Source organism: Bombus huntii, chromosome 10, assembly GCF_024542735.1.
Source record: "Bombus huntii isolate Logan2020A chromosome 10, iyBomHunt1.1, whole genome shotgun sequence".
Classification (NCBI taxonomy): Eukaryota; Metazoa; Arthropoda; class Insecta; order Hymenoptera; family Apidae; genus Bombus; species Bombus huntii.
Window position 1 is genome coordinate 13754297 of NC_066247.1, and position 14748 is coordinate 13769044.

Here is a 14748-nt window from a genome sequence, read left to right on the forward strand (position 1 = left end):
ATTCGACAAGTGAAATTAAATCGGATTATCACACTTACACTCTCTACTCTTATGTTTCGAGGGTAGTAATAAATGTGTACTGCATAACGGAGATTCAATGATTAAACTTGAACGGATTGTCAGCTTAAACGTTGTAAGTCTTTCTTTCATCGATGAGTCGACAAGTACGATGTAGGTACGCAATGGTTTAATCATTTTTTGACATTTTGAAAGAACGATTTAGTTAAAGCCACAAGTAGGAAAACAAGTTTTAATTTAATTTCTCGTTCTCAAGTATTCAGAATGTTGTCATTTCCATTTTATCATTTCCACGTCACCCATTCTCAAAATTTCTCCAATCGGCACTGATTTTGTAGAACAAGCCAGTTGCGGAACACGAATACGAACATAATTGAACAGACGCGAAGAAACTGTTATATGAAAATGTTAAATTAGAAAAACTCTTACATCTTCTAACCAGTTCTAACTCTAGCACTTGAGAATTATTCCATGTACATATGTAGGATATATTTACCGAATTCGTATATTTTTATGTACAATATATCACAGTGTCCAATTAGGACAAATTGTCATTTCAGTATAAATTACAACTGTTTCTAATGGTCCAAAAATTTCATACCGCCTGAAACTTCAAAATCATTGCTTTCGATCGAACCTACATAGAAGTAATTATTAAATTCACGCAATTACATAGACATCCATGTATCTTTCCTTTGCGTTGACATTACGAGATTAACTAACACCTGCGCGAGCGTAGCTACAGTTGATTTTACTCTTATTGTTAGATTCACCAAGGAAACGTCCATCGAAGAAGCGTTGCATTTTAATTAACGAATCGCAATTGACAGCGTTTCCCCATTTCCCCGCTATGGTGTGTCGTAGATTTGTGAAATTTCCTTATCTCTATTCACCGTAAAGGTGCAGCTCAAGAGCTCGCTTCCGGCACTGTGGCGACCCTTCGTGTCAGCGCCTCCATTATCATCCATCAGGCCGTGTCCTGATGGACACGGTCCAGTTTTTCACAACGCATGCTGATACTCTCCATTCGTATTGACTCGAAAATGAAAATTTCATTTTTCCTGCTTTTGTCTGCTTTTTTCTTTTCTTTTTTTTTTTTTTGCCAGTTTATATATCCCTATAATTAAATTGTGGTAACTTGTTGCTTCGAATTATTATTAGATTTAGTGGGATTAATGTGAAATTCATTAGTTGCAGAGCAATTTGATCCGTTATATCTCCTAAAATCTCCTAAATCCTTTAAAAGTCAACCCTGGGATCAATCATTCCCACGAATACTGCTTCAAATCTTCATATTCGCTAATCATTAAGCAAAAAATTCTAATAAGGAAACAAAAATGAAACATCAAAGGATGCCACGCAATTGATCACAAATTTTAAACCGAATCGTTGTTTCAAAATCGAAGAAATTCCAATCGATTCAGGAGAAAAAGAATATAGAGAAACAGTAATAAAAAAAAAGTTTATCGAGCGTCCATAGCTTTCATTCTTGACAGTTTCCCGATGGTTTCTCTGAAAAATGAACGATCGTTAGCGAGAATCGCAGAATTCTTCAATTTTATTCGTAGAACTGACTTAAACCCCTTTGTCGAGAATAATTGTACAAACATAATTTAAGAATGAAAAGGGGAAAAAAAGAAAAGGGGGAAAGGGGAAAAGGACGCGTGATTCGCGATCATCAGTGTCCACACGTTCGATCGAAGGTATACACGTTATTATTACTTTGTTTCTGTCCGAACAGCTATCATGGAATGATCGTCGTTGATCGTACACGCAATTTCGAGACTGTAGATGTATAATTAAAGCCAGCGATTAGTAGTCGAACGCGACGATGCTTACTTCGCTGCCGCGTTTTCTCCTTCGATTATTCATTCTGTAAATGTTTTCTCTCTTATGTCAACCGATACCGGTTACTTGAGCAGCTTTTCCTTCCACGTCTTTTCGCTTTTTCTTTTTTTTCTTTTACTATTTTCCCCTTTTTGGTTGGGCACTGGCGGAATTTAGCATTAAAATAATGTATTATATTTCATTTCCGGATCACTGTTTCAAATAGATAAGAAAAAGCAATCCTTTACGAAGAAGATGGCATGTTAATTAGATTTTGATACTGTATTTGATGTTCCACGTAGATACGTAAAATCGTTCGATTAAGGAACATTTAACGATTTCAGTTAATTACGATGCACATTTGCGCAAGCGGTAGCAAATAATCAGGTTATCTGGCAAATGACCGAATTGCCAGTGTTCCTATCTACATATCGGGCCATTTGTAAAATCAAACTTGAATTTTTAAGCGATTCGTTAATGGGCAAACGATAATTGCACCGTGGCTAAAAATTAATTTCGCTAATGCGTCATTTCGGTCATTCCCGGGCTGCCAATCAACATTCGAATTAACGGCGCGCCTCTTCTCCGATTATCACTGGCTTAATGATAAAACTACTTGTCGATTTGGTTCTTATAACGTGTACCAGAAATAATGGTCCCTTTTACCTAGTGGGAACGTCCAACTGAATGATGGATCGCGTTGGAAGAGAACAAAATTTGACGCCATTACTATTCACAGACCACAGGGGAAGAAAATGACAAGTAGATCGCGAACATTTATGCAAGTTCATAGCTTTATGTATGTGTTAAAAAACTGAATCACACACGGTATGTATAGTATACGTATAGACAGTTGTTTTACCGATTAAATATAATTAGCTGTTCGATCGTACACATGATTAGCGGTGTTGTTTCGTCTTGGACGGATGAATCAGGAGTAATCGCGATCTGGATCAGATCTTCGAAAATAACCCTTAACCTAGTGCCACGGCATAATGATATCGGCCGGTTGTATCAGCACTTTCTTTATCTGACTGCATCCCTCGACACACGCCAAATATGTATGCTATGTATAGACTGAAGCAATAACTGTGTCCATTTCGGATATTTCCGTTACTGATAATGATATAAAAAACCGTTGTGAAAAAATGTTATACATATACGAATCTCGCACAGTGGTAGGAGATGGATACGAACATTTTTTGTGTGCTTGAAGCCATAGAGGAGATTTCAAGATCATCTATATCTTTTAAAAGCAAAGCTGTGTCTTTTATCGCTGTGTCGAGACGACTTCAGTAAGTTATCACTGGATATTATCCTCCAGTTATCCTAGATATCTTAAAAAGAAATAATAATAATGTGGTTGGTTTTTGTCTTTTCTTTTCTTTTCTTTTTTCTCCTTTCTTTCTTTCTTTCTTTTTTTTTTATTGGTTACAAATTTCAACATCGAGCATTATTAAGGGTTTTTGACTTTAGGTTTAGGTCGTTTCAGATGGTATGCAAGTATTGGAAATTTGTAGTGGTAAAAATTTCGAGTACTCGAGTTTTCTTTGCGATTTCGAATTCGAACGCTGACGTATTTTTAATGAGATTACAGGGAACTTTGAATGCCAAAAATTTTGAATATTTTAAGTTTCTTCGTGTCTCGATGTTTTAACGTGAGAATATATCTAGTACTAGTCGTGTATCATATTCATCTTTAGTATTTTCACTTTATAACTGAAATCTTGAGAATTTCAATATACATTCGATATACAACTAGAATATCAGACACCAAATTCTATATTAAAAGCTCAATCTATAATTCGATTCAATCGAAACTAATAGTCAAATCTATGGGCGTTCCGATACGGTAATAGATCCTGACGAAAATATTCATATTCCATACTTACTGTTCGATATACTCACGTTTATTAACAATAATCGGTGCTTAGAAACGTCGAATGTCTCAAATTTAGTAGCAGTTTGGCACTAATATTACTTTTCGATTGGAGTTTTCCAAATTTCAAGCTATTCCGGACACAAAATCTCAAAGCATGTAGTTAAAAATTCTGAAACTATCAAATAGTCGATTGCATTGGCATATCGAATCTGTAATGGAAATAAAAAAATTGAACGATGCCTGAACGTGTTCGCAGCATTCCTTTCGCCGACATCGTTTACCCGGGCAATCCCCGTAGAATTTTTCCTGGTATGGAAAATATTTGCCGCGTAATGTGTATACCGAGGGAACGGATCTTGGCAGTAAATAAAACGGAAACGTAAATAAGATGGAATATGAATCAGGCGAGATCGCTCCGAGAAAGAAATGTTTCTCCATGATACGAGCTAGATTGCTCGTACTGGATGCGAGTGCGCGTTTCGGACGGCTACCTACGGCTGGAAAAATATTTGCTCAAATCGAAGCTGCAGGAAGTTGCTGAACCTGTTAATTAGACAGAGACAATTTTCCTGCGTCGCGTCGCGGGCGAAGTGTCTTTTAACCAGTGCCGTGATATTAACGATTCTAAACGATCTTCTGACACATTTCCAACCACTAACGTTTTCTTTACACATACCGGAAACTTTAAATGGTCAAACCAGGCTTTTAGAAAATTCTACTGTCAGAAGACATTTAAGAGCTTTGAACCGTGAAAATCCATTTATGTTATTTATTAACCGGAAATTTCTATAAAGTTGGAAGTTAACCAGAGCAGATAATTCCACTTTGCTTGCAAATATATATAAACATACGTATATGCATATGATATAATTTACTTTTAACAGAAATAATAGGATGTATTTAAAAACCTATAAATTCCATGTTTAAGTAAAGAAATCGTTCTATCAAAGATGTGGGTAATCAGAATGACGAGTTAATTCGTCCAGCTCGGTTAACAGGGTAAACGATCGACGCTTGAAATCCTTAAACCCTGCTTAAACTTGTCGTAATACATACTTGGAGAACATCGAGCGAACAAGTTTCCGTTAATCCCGTCATCAATTTCAAATTTCTCGCCTACCGGAACAACTTTATCCCCTGCGATGTGACGCGACTCTATCTTAATCGCTCGCACCGTTCCTTCCAGAAACAGAGGATCGTGTGAATAAAAAGGAAAAGGACGAAAGGAAAGGATCGAAGAGCGAGAAAGAAGAAAGAAGAAAAAAGGAAACAAAGTGGATTTCACGCGAAATCTTTCGGCACTGCCGCCGCCACCCCAAGCATCGGAGAACTCGCTAACTTATATATCTACCTTTACCTACTTTGCTTGACGGCTAGATTAAGATTAAAAGATGACCTCGAGCCTCGCAAGTCTTTCGGTCTCCAGTCACGCGTACGACCTTCCGGTTCTTTGTTGAAAATCCCACGAGTCTCTCTCTCTCTCCCATTTGTTCTTATTCTTTACCCGAGGAAACTTCGCATTTATACCTTGATTAGACGATATTTAACCTTCATCTTCGCTAACCTATCCTACCTAAAAGTACTGTTTGTGCGAATCGGCTTGCCGGCAAAATAGAATGGACGTAACTCTGCTTGAAGGTATAGAGCTATGTTAGCCGTGCGTCTACCCGCGGTACTTCTCCGTACATTTATCGAACTATGATATACACACACTTATGCATATACATACGGAGTATGTCCCCAAGTAGGTTGGTAGATGAATTCCCGCAAGGAATCTCAACGGACGACGCAAATTTTCTCACATTTTCTTTGAGTAATTATGATATTATTTTTATATTATCGTACTCTTATATCTTATATTATTTATAGTTATCGTTTGTTTTGCTATTTTTTGTCGTTATTATTATTATATTATTATATTATTAAAATTTACAAAACTTCGACACAGTCGTGTCATTGTTACACCATTCGCGTCACAATACGAATCCTTCTTTTCTCCGTACGAAACGTACCGATACATTATGAAATATAGACAATAAACAACCACACAAATAATCATACAGCGATCGTGAAATTAGTACAGAACATAAAAAGGATACCTCTTAATCCCCTGCGCTGCATATTTTAATTATTTACAACTCATTTTGTCCTGCATTCTAATCGTAAGCTTCACCATTTGAAAATTTGAAACACGAGTGTTATTAATCATATATAAATACTCGCTCATTTTCATCGCCAGGCGAGATCATTACTTTGCAATTTATTATCTACGTGAGTCGATGGTTTTATCGGTAAAGGGATTTCTCGATCAACCGTTGTGGAAGCTCGTTTCACGGGAAGAAGCTATCCGGCCGGTCGGTTTACTTATTTACGCCGATCGCTCGTAAAAATCCAAGCAACTGTTGCTGCGCGAGGCGAAACGAAGAAACATTCGCGATAAATGTTGCAATTTGTTAAACATGGGCCTGGTGTTTCGCTATTATTAACAGACGCTACTGGTAATCATATCCTCCTGATGTTTGGCTATTATTACCTGTAGAGCGACTGGTAATAACAGCGAAACACCAAGAAATCTTAGCGGAATGTTAACACGTAGAAACAACGGAAGAGAGGAAACAGTTGAGAAATAAAAGGAAACCGGATGAAATGCAGTAAAAAAAGTATTAAAAAGAGAAAAAGGGAAAAAGACAAAAAGAGAGCAAAATTAATTGAATAATAAATGTACGATACTGTTTTGGCTACTACAACGTTTAACGGAACAAGAGCTGCTGCAAATAGTTGATGGGATTTAAAATGTTTTAATCGATATAATTTTTCAGATAAGATATATATAGACATGAGGAAATAACCAGATACATAATTCAACGAGAATACAAATTTCTTAAAGACAGAATTATCGTAAATTTCCATAAGCCGAGTATAATTTCATTATAGGTACACACACATATGTATGTGTACAATATTTCATGTACTGGAATATTATTTCTATATTTTGTACGTTAGTAAGTAGTAATAATTTGATCGTACATGTGAAATATTTTAGATATAATTAGCAAGTTTTGAAAGAAACGTTTCATTTGCAAATATTTCTGATACTTTTCCAATATAAATCAATTATTAAAAAAATAAACAACATCTATATGCTGAATACACTGTTCCAGAATTGTCTTCCGTGTCACATGTAAATGTTTATTGGCATTCCTTATATTTTCCTTATTATATTATAATTTATAGTTTCTTACAGAACCGTCCTAAAATCAGTCTTTTCACTTCTGCCTGTTTAGTTGCCGCAATAGAACTATTCACAATAGCGATTCTTTCTTTTCAGCAGCATATTAGTTAAATTTTTCACTAATTATTTATTATAAAACTAAGACAAATATCTACAATCCCTGCTTCAGAATTCCATCAAGATTTTCGCAGAACGATCATTCTTCCATTCGAAGAAACATGCCAACCCCTTTCGTGTTTTTATTACTTACGCAAAATTAGCAAGATTTATACTCGGTGAATTAATAAGATCCCATTAAAACAATAGTTGTTCGATTCAAAGGGATTTACGTATAATTTGAACGTGCTAACAGGCCGATATCAATGAGTATAGCCTCGACGCACGGCTCAAAGGCGCGATATAACGAGCTACCTAGCTTCTTACCCTCTACATTGCTATTTGCATCTCGTTCGCGTCACACCCCCTTCAAGAAACGACGCGACTCGAACAAACGATTGCGACCAGGCAAACAGAAACGTTCGAGGTATGTATTGCTGCAGCTTGCTAATTGACGATACCGTTTAATGGAAGCAGCGATTATGACTGTGCCTGTAATTAACGAGTATGATAATTAATGCTCAGCATGTAGCATGCTGATTGCAAATATCGACGGCTGTCCGTAGGAAATCGTCGTGTTGCGTCGTTCTCTCGCTCTCTCTGTTAATTCGTAGTTAACTTTCTATAACTAAATAGAAGAACTATTTTTCTTCGCGGTAATTGTCTTTCGAGTCGCATGAAACGTAGTCGTTCGATTCTCAATCGAGTTGTTTCTATTCGAAATAAATCCGAAATAATAATAATACTAATAATAATGTCTTTCTATACTTATGGTATTTCAAAAATCGAGAAAGATCCAAGTATGTAATATAATAGATTATAGATTCGTTGGGTTTATATTTAATCGACGCGACGTTATAAGTAGAATAAGACTGTTTCTGGTCAGGTAGCTCGGATTATCAAAATAGAATTATTCTTTTCCCAATGGAGATCTGACGTGTGTGGAATAATTTTCGCGTATGACAGGTTAAATATGTATTGGCTATTTCAAGCTAGGCTGTTTCGTTCCGTTTTAATTCATCGTTAATAGATCGTTGATAGAGTAAGCAATATAAGCCAAGTATCTGTGTTTTTGATCAGACCGCGATAAAGATAGAATCGTCCTTCGTTTAACAGAAATCGAATAATATAAAATAGATTCAGTTTGATAAAAAAAAAAAAAAACGATAAAAGTATGTGGCTTGCGAAATACGAATAGTACAAGCTTTATAAAGAAAAATTCTTTCCATTTTATATTTTATTGTGGGAATAATATAATCTTTTTAGCTAATATCCTATTATAAAATGTTATTCTATGAAATTCTAAAATACAAAGATCAAACAGTTGGAAAATTAAAATTTCTAACAAAAGAAACGCATCATCTGAAACTGGAGTAGTCATATCTTTTAACGATAAATATATCAAAGTATGAATAAATTAGATTTTCCAAGAATAAAATTACACCATTCCGAAACTAAAATCTCCTTAAGGAAGAAGAAGGAGTAAAAGTGAAACAATTAACTTAGATTTAATTTATGCACGCTACTGGCGAAACTCTCGAGTATCCTGAGATCCTAATTTCGTAAAAAAGGACGCTGGTATAATGATTCGTTACTTCGATTACACGATTCGTGTCCTAGTTAAAACGAAGATTCCACGCTGCTAAGAAGCTTTCGACATGGGACGACGCGATGCAAATATTAAATTAAGACGTCGCGTCGGTGGAACAAGTTTCACCAGAGCTTTGGGGCCAATTTAAAGCCACCTTTGGAAATTGATAAGCTCTTTCTGGATCCTCGTTTAATTGCAGCTTGTTTCGTAGCTCCGAACCTGCTTCTTCCTCCTCTTCTTCATCTTCTTCTTTCTTCTTCCTTCTTCGTTCTCGCTGCCTCCTGGAGTAACTTCTGTTTTAAATTAAGCAGCTTCGAGGGGGAAGTCCGCTCGTAAGTCGAACCAAGTTTTTCGTAGGCTTTCCAAGAGATTCGAATACGAGGAAAAAGATTAATGTTCAATTATTAACATTGTTGAGAAATATGTTAAGCCATTAGAGATCAACGCTGCATTTTTTGTTCAGACAATTTACACTATACATGTATTTATCATTTTGATACAATTTTTTATCTGAATAAAATAATATATAAGTCGTCTTATTTATATTTTTTAATTATACTATGTTCACACAACTTTTACGTATTATTTTACTTCCTTGTTCTTATCGAGCTAACCTTGATATTACTTACATATGTTTTGCATAGATTTAAATTCGTTAAACTAGTAGAATTATCAACAACAAACAATCTAAAACTATTAACTTTGCTATTTTTCCCCATTTTGTTAGACTTCAGTGTTGCGTAAATCGTGTTATTCAGTTTTTATGAGTTTGCATATTACAATATATGCGATATATATAATATTCCCGTTGTTTTAATTTCGTAATTTCTCGGCTCGTTATTGTGAATTCGGACGAAAATGTATATGAAAAAGAGCGAGATTTTCTTTCCACAAGATATCGTAACGTACTGACAGATCAGTGAATTATATATTAAAATTCGCAGATGAGCTGTTTTCAGGCAACGTTGTTTTCGATGATCGAGCGCAGTTTTGCCGACTTAATCCTCTTGTTCCAATTTACCGCGGTCAAAAGACACTTGTTCTCTGAAAATTTCAACAAAATCGATCTAAGCTGAATTACTCATACGTGTTAATTTTTAATTATTCTAAACCCTGAAATAATTTTAATAGAATTTGTACGCAACGTATTCATTTCGCTAAATTTATCTTCATTTTATATCGTTCCATTTTTCTGTTTTTAATAATGCGTAATATACTTTCGCAAATATCGTTCTCTTTTCTATAGAATTCTCTAAGCAGATTAAATTAACAATATATTAAAATAACAATTCTTTAAAGTCTTCACTTTATTAAATACAAAGTTCGATAAACAAATTCCATTCTATTATATATACAAATTTCGTAGTTATTTAATGCATACATCTGTCCCACGAATCTACATCTTATTGTATTCGAAACCTAAAACCTTCCTAAATCATCTTCAGTTTCTCTGCGTCCTTCTTCTTTCTTCTTAACATGGCAGTATAATTTATTTTTAAAGTTATCTTGTAAAATTTCACACAAACAAACTCTCTATTTTCCTACGACTCGACAAATTTTATTCTTGTCTAAATATAAAAATCTCAACTCTCTCCGATAAATACTATGTCTTCCCCTTAATCTAAAACATTTAAAGAAACATAAAATAATTTCTCGAAAATTTATCAGTTCTTCCTAACACGCTATTCTTTTCCAGATACGAAATATCAAATATTTCAAAATATTCCACGTCTTACGTTCCAGGAAAAATTGAAAAATTCGCTAGAAGAATTTCTCCAAAACTTTTCAACATTTTTCAACCTTCTTCAACAGCCTCAACGTCATTCCTTCCCAAATGTCAAATCTCAAAACGCCGAATCGATCTCTATTTCCTTTCGCATTCGAAATTTCTACGCTCCTGCGAAATAACCGCATCAGAATCACGTCACTTCCTCTTCGGAATCGTTTGGACAAATATCCTATTCAACATTATTCAACATTCGTGGCCTTTTACAGCGCAGCAGTACTGTCGAAGGATGCTGCTGTCAACTCATTTCGCGATGTTTATTATTGCATATATTCCTCGTGGTGCACGAAGCGAAACGAGACGAAAAAAAGGATTTCATATCACTCTTATATCTTCGCTCTTTCACATCCGTTTTCCTTCTCATTTCCTTTCTTAAAGAAAATATTAAGATATTTCACTATAATACTTTGTTACTAATATTTTATATACATATGTATTATATTCGTAATAAAGATCCGTATTTTAGTAGTCATGGTAACATTAACACTAACAAAAGAATATGTCTTATAGCAGTATTTACAATAACAAACGAACTAATAAGGAGCGCTGGAAAAGAAACAACGCAGTAGCCAGAAGGGCTACTGAAATTCAATCGTCCTCCACTCTATATAAATCCGATCAACAAACCGTGAGTGAAACGTAATATTCTTCTTGTTTTGCAACGCTACTTTATACTAATATTTGTGAAACAGAAAATTCTCAAAATCAAACACGGAGTGCTCCATTATATCTGCAATATCAATTAATCTATCATTTACAAAAAAAAAAAGAGAAAAATAGGAGAAAAGATAGAAAGAGGTCTGAAAACCCCCGACATTTGATACGCAACACTAACAAATATTAATCTACGCACTCGTATCGAATCAGTACGCAACACTAATAGCGAGAGATCTCAGTGCAACCATTTAAAAGGTTGATGAACGATCGCATTTGTACAGCTCTTGTAGCTGTATCTAGCGATCCAGGAACAGTTTCCGACAAATACAGTCGGAGGAATTTTGGGTCTTTTGTAAACGCAACTCTACTTAACAAAACGCGATCGCTCATTGTCGCAACGCTAACTCTTAAACTGAATTCAATGGAAATTACTATTTATTATATGAAAAAGCTACTTCAAATATTCTGATATTCCAACTTATAATACTATATAATTAATTAAGAACTAACAATTTTACAATTTAATTGTAAACAGTATAAAGCTGGATAAATTTTGATACGTATAATTTTCTAAGAAGTTCTAAAAATTCATAATAAAAATTGCAAAAGACAATCGCAATATCGTAATTCGCAACTTAAGCAAACACGATTATCATTTTATCGCAACTCTAATTCAAACCGTAAGCATCCTCTCGCGACACTAAGAAAAAAACCGCGATTAGCCCAATGAGATGATGAGACGATATATACATCGGCAAAAAAAAAGCTACTACTACTACTACTACAAATACTAAAAGCGAGCATAGTGACAAAGTAGTAACAAGAATGACTTTCCATGATCTGGATGACCCAGAGGATAGGGAGCCATTAGTAATTGCCCCCTAGAGTGGCAGTTTACCGGGCCTCTTCGACTTATAGCCTTTTCTTTCTTCGGGCGCGATGCCCGCTAAAACTTAAATCAAAGCTCGAGTCTTTCTAATCGCAAACAAAAAAAAACTTATAAAGGTAAACTAAAAATGTAAACCGCGGAAGCTGTTTCAAGTGCACATGGACTGACCAACGATCACTTGTCGCTTCCGCGTCCGCGAAATTCGAAAAATCAATAGACAAAACCAGAGGCGAGGGCATGTTCTACTCGTACCAGTTTCACCGTAGATTTTTCAAATCAGATTTCCAGAAACAGGTTGATCACACGAAAGCGCGCCTACCCGACCAGAGACTGTGCCAACCTGCCCAACCCTACCTACTTATAATTAACAGGCACACCAGAAAGTATACTACCTATCCTACCTAGCCCTATATTTAAAAAATGGCAAAACAGGCACACCAACACATTCGCTCCACTGTTCTCACACAAACGCTCGGGCGCAAAGGTCCTACAATAGAGAGGACGTCCTGGGACGCCTCCGACACCCGAGCTTAACAAACAGCATGCCCACTCTAAGGTACCATTTTCCTGAAATCGACTGACGAAGGCTAGTGACCATTGCGCAAAACGCGATAAAACACGTCTAAAGAAATTATCCCGTTAGAATAAATGTAAGTAGACTTGGAATTATGATTGTAACTGACAGAAATGTTAACACTGCGGTTATACTTAATCGCGTACGTGATATTATCACAAATTCTGATTTTATTGATACATATATTGAATTAATATATGTCTCAACATTTTTAATACTCCAAGTTGTAACGAATGAAAAAACGACGCAATTCCACAGCCTAACCACACACACACACACACTCCACACACACACGTAATGTGGAATATTTGTCGTGCACGATACAATAACACATCGTCAATCGCTGAGAAATTTTTGCATTAATTATGGTCATCGTGCCCAATGTCTTTCTCCCATCCAAGTAACACCTGGGCACGTGAGCGAGGCCCTGACAATGGGCACGGAAAGGGTTAAATCCGAAATTCCTGATCTAAAAATATGATTAGCTTGTCTAATTTGTATTTAACGGACTAACATTTTCCGATCTTATATTTTATTACTTAGTTTCAGATTATAATAACTCTACTTTATTAATTTAATAAATGACTGAAATTTTAATATTACAAAAAAAGTAGCATTAATCGAAGGATAAGACTCGATGTTTAAATGGTTAAATCGAAATGTATTACTAAGATAGAAATAATCTCAGGCGATCTCTTCGTCAAAGCATTTTTTCGAAAATGCAGAAGCAGCGTTCAAAATTATTGCCTCGAGTCAAAAATCTGCCTGTCGCGAAGTTTCCTCTTGCGCATAAAACTTTACGCATTCTTGTACGATAAAAGAAAAAAAATGAATTTTAACTCATATTTTAAACTCTATCTGAAGTCGAATAAACGAATGTGACTTAATATTGTCACGAAAGAGAAAATTAAATTCAACGTTATTTATTGTATCGTGTATTGCCTGTATCTTCATTACCATTGAGCGATAATTGCAGCTTTCATAGCAACGAAATCGGAGGGTATCCGATATCTGCACTACAAAATGCTCAAACAAGATCATTTCGATATCTCTTGTTTATACTGAAATTCACTGCTTAAGATCGACTATACTTGTGTCATACAGATATATTCGTGTAAATATTTGCCTTTTGCAAATATTCTCGCTCAATACTAATATACATATTTACAAGTACCACGAATTTATTCTCAAATGTGGATGCTTAAATCAACTATTAAAAAACTAATTATTATAATCACGATGTGCAAGAAGACCTATCCTAAACTAATATATTTGAAAAAGGAATGTTACTACTCACGGGTATAAAAAATACCAGCGATCACTATACTCGCAAAAATTTCTACGTAATACAACCAGTCACTCGTGCTGATTCGGACCTTCCATCCTACGACATGATTGAGTGACCGGAGGAACAGAAATGCATGCCACTCACCATTCGAAGCGGAGAACCAGAGGACGTTACCATGGATGCTGTGCTATCCCAGCGAATATCATCAGGGAGACTAACATCAGACAGGAACCGTTGAAAATCCAACAGTGGAAATAGAGGTTCTGAAGAGCCTGTTACAAAACAAAACACGATGAGTGGTTGCTGATTATTTGAAAAGTTGAAGATAATGAAAAATGGAAGTTCATTAAATTCGTAATTTTACTAATAATAAAGATTGAAATTCTAATAAATATCGAATGAATATATAAACTGAAACTCCAAAATAAAAGTTTCGAATCTACGCATTAAGAATTTAATGATTTCTAAAATATGTTAGACGTTTGTTTTATAATTCCATGTTGAAATTTTTATTTTCTAATTAACAATAATTCGAACAAAATATAGAAAATTGAACAAATTGAGATACTATACGTAAAACTACTTACGTTCTTGTAAACGAACCAGTGTTCAAAAAGAACACATATATAAAAAAGGAAAAACAAAAGACTGCGTTACGTGATTATTTGATTGAATGTAATCAAAAATATCGTGATTTGAAAATATTGAAAAAATCTTTTGCGTAACAAACACTGATTCTACAAACCGCATTGCGCGCGATCGCAAATATCCTCTGAAAATAAAGTTGTGTAATGGCGGGCTGGCTATATTTTAGAAGGGAAGGGGGTAGTGTGTAAAAGAAGCGAAATATCGTTTCGGTATTTTTCTTCTTTTCCCTATCGAACGTTTATTTGGAACATACTGTTGTT

At 35.2% G+C, this 14748-nt stretch overlaps 1 protein-coding gene across 7 annotated transcripts in view; it reads left to right on the forward strand.

Moving 5' to 3' along the window:
- The window catches only part of LOC126870250 (octopamine receptor Oamb-like), a 105541-nt gene that overhangs the window by 67457 nt on the left and 23336 nt on the right, over window positions 1-14748 (forward strand). Inside the window, exon 1 of one of the 7 annotated variants that reach the window (XM_050627779.1) lies at window positions 2676-3140. The exons of the other annotated variants lie outside the window; for them this stretch is intronic. The gene's annotated coding sequence lies outside the window, so the exon portion shown is untranslated. Of the gene's footprint in view, window positions 1-2675; window positions 3141-14748 lie in introns of those variants that run through there. 7 annotated transcript variants of the gene reach the window in all.